Genomic DNA, 3,311 nt, shown 5'->3' with positions numbered 1-3,311 from the left:
GGTCAATGTTTGCATGTCGTGAGAAGAGGTGCATGCACACATTAATCCAGGCTGGCATCGATCTCACAGCGACCCTCCTACCTCAGCCTCCCAAGTGCTGGGATGAAAGGTGTGTACCACCCTGCCTGGCCTCAATAGTGTCCTTTAATCTACAACAGTTTTACAGTTTTTTTTTTTCATTCAGAGAGAGAAAGAGAACAGGCACACACAAGGGCACACCTTCAGCCACTGCAAACGAACTTGACACGAGCCCCCTTGTGTGCATGTGCAACATTGCATGCTTGCTTCACTGGGCACTGGCTTATGTGGGACCTGGAGATTTGAACATGAGTTCTTAGGCTTCCCAAGCAAGTTCCTTAACCGCTAACCTGCCTCTCCAGACCTTACAATTTAAATGAACCTGATTTGACTCTTTTTTTCATTTCTTCCTTATGTGTTTGATGTCATCTAACAAGCCATTGAAAAATTTTTTAAAAAATGAAAAATCTAAAATTATTAAGATTGCCCCCCTGGTTTATAGAAAATTTTTATTAGCACATAGTATACAAAATAATGAGTTTGTTGTGAGATTGTCATACATGTAAATAAGTGCTTTGGTCACATTTATATTCTCCATTACTCTCTCTTGTCTCCTAACTCCATTGATCTCCTTCTGCTTCTCAAAGACTTCCCATTTCATGCTTTTTTTTTTTTTTTTCCTTTTTAACATCTCACTTCTGGGCTGGAGGTGGCTTAGCAGTTAAGGTAGTTACCAAGGCGGTGCATACATCTGGAGTTTGTTTGCAGCAGCTGAAGGCCCTGGCATGCTCTGTGTCTCTGTCTTTCATAAATAAAAACAAATAAATATAAAATCCCACTTTAATATATGATAGAAAATATGTTATATTTGTCTTAGTACAGCCTTAGGCTCAAAAAATATTCTTCTTTGTGATGGCCCAGGGGCACCTGAGGAAGAAAGGATATATCAATGCCCGGTTCCTAACACAAGGACCCTGAGCTCAGCACCTCATCATGAAGTTTCCTGTCCATTAGTGCTCCAGGTTCAGAAGTCCCTATCACCATGCCTGGTGGCTGACGGCTCAGGAGTGGAAGTCTTCTCAAGACTAGTCTGCCAGACATCAGATGTGACTGTTTCTAATGTCACATCTTCCTTGGTGGTTGGCAGGGGTAACTCCATTGAGTACGAGCTATTAGGAACCCAAAATTCCAGTCAAACTAGTGGAACTGGGATTTGAATCCATCAGAAACGTGATTCAAGCATCTCCTAGTCTAGTTACCTACCCTCTGGGTCCCAGGTTTTCAGTTGCCTGTGCTTGACTCTGGTGAATGGCTGAAGGTTGGGCGGTGGGTGTGAAGATGCACATGGTAAGGCAATGAAAGTTGATTCTTAGACTAGACAAGGGCAGGATAGCTTAGAAGAAAGAATGATATTTAGAAGTAACTGCCTTAGAAGAAATGAAGACCAAAGCTAATGTTTCAGGATGCCCATACCTTAGAGTTGGTGCTCATGCATGTGTTTAGAAAGTGTAGAATGACTAAGCACTCTCTAAGGACTGAGGAGACTGCAACAGAAGACAGGCAGAAACCTCTGCTTCCTTATAGCTTATATTCTAATAAGGAAGAAAATAAATACAATAACTAAGTAAGTATATACAGTGTATGTTGATGACAGCCCTAGAGATAAGTCAGGAAAATGATGAGAAGGGCTTCTTCATCAGCTACGTGATCATGAGCAGTGTCCCCCGCCAATCATCGGAGAAGCTGCGGGTGCGTGGCCCAGAGCGCCACCTGCCATTAGCCTGAGAGGAGGATAGGGACCAGTTGCATCAGCTTGGACCAGTTGTGAGGCTTCTTTCAGCTTCAACATTTTTCTCTGAAAATGTTCCTAGTATAAATGAGATGTACCACGTAACAGCCACTTGCTATATAATGGTTACTATTATCATGGTGGAATTTGTAGGGTGAGAAGGTTTAATAGAGTTCATGATCAAATATATTGCTTAAGGGGCGTTGGAGGCGCCACTGGAGCCGGCTTGGCTTTTCCAGCCCCAGCTGAGGAGCCCCGCAAAACTCGTGCCTGCCTTTGCCGCCGAGTCTGGTGGTCCAAGTCTCAGACCGCCCCCCTCCCCACACCCGCAGCGGGCATGGCGTGCGGGGCGACCCTGAAGCTGCCCGTGGAGTTCCAGGAGGCGCTACTGAGCCCCGTTCCCGAACCCGCGACTCTGCGCCCCTCGCCCCGGCCGCCTCCGTTTAGATGCAGACCCCGCCGCCCACCCTACCGCAGCCCGCCGCGCCCGGCAGCGAGCGGCGCCTTCCGACTCCGGAGCGAAGTTTTCAAAACATAAAGCAAGAATATAGTCGTCATTGGAAGTGGAGACATTTAGAAGTTGTTCTTAATCAGAGTGAAGCTCCTTCTGAAAGCCAGCCTCACGCCACGGCACTCACAGCACCTGGTTCTCCAGGTTCCTCTTGGATGAAGAAGGACCAGCCCAACCTTACTGTTCCACAAGTTGGAATACTCTGTGAGCGGCTCTTAAAAGACTTTGAAGATAAAATCCAGGAGGAGTATGAGCAGATCCTCAATACGAAATTAGCAGAACAGTATGAAGCTTTTGTGAAATTCACGCATGATCAGATTATGCAGCGATATGGGACAAAGCCAACAAGCTATGTATCCTGAAGCCTTCTTGCCTATCTGGGTACCAGGTTTGACCTCAAGAGATGGCTGCTGTACACTTTTTGCAACTGGTTTGAGATCACATTTCAGCTCCAACTTTGCATCCTGAGAATACTTCAATGTTTCTGCAGGTCCATTTTATACAACTTGAAAGACCTTAAAATTTTCTGGTTGCCACAAGCATATCTTTCTTTTCTGCTCATCCAATAAGCAACTGTGCCCTACTGTGATAGATTTTCCAAACAAAAATACCTGGAGCAGCAGTTTAGCAAAATATGCCTTCAGTGGCACTCAAGAAATGGAGTTTCGGGCTGGAGAGATGGCTTAGCGGTTAAGCGCTTGCCTGTGAAGCCTAAGGGGAGGCTCGGTTCCCCAGGTCCCACGTTAGCCAGATGCACAAGGGGGCGCACGCGTCTGGAGTTCGTTTGCAGAGGCTGGAAGCCCTGGCGCGCCCATTCTCTCTCTCTCCCTCTACCTGTCTTTCTCTCTGTGTCTGTCACTCTCAGATAGATAAATAAATAAATAAATAAATAAATAAATAAATAAATAAATAAATAAATAAATAAAAATTTTAAAAGAAATGGAGTTTCCCCAAGCACAGTTCTGTAAGAAGTGTGTATGTGGGTTTTAAGTT

The 3,311-nt window shown here is 45.2% G+C and overlaps 1 pseudogene; it reads left to right on the top strand.

The window, feature by feature from the left end:
• Nucleotides 1–2,144: 2,144 nt before the first annotated feature.
• On the top strand, nucleotides 2,145–2,979 carry LOC101600137 (annotated as a pseudogene).
• Nucleotides 2,980–3,311: the final 332 nt, after the last annotated feature.

Source organism: Jaculus jaculus, chromosome 1 (assembly GCF_020740685.1).
Source record: "Jaculus jaculus isolate mJacJac1 chromosome 1, mJacJac1.mat.Y.cur, whole genome shotgun sequence".
Taxonomy (NCBI): Eukaryota; Metazoa; Chordata; class Mammalia; order Rodentia; family Dipodidae; genus Jaculus; species Jaculus jaculus.
This window is presented reverse-complemented; position numbering and strand designations above follow the sequence as displayed.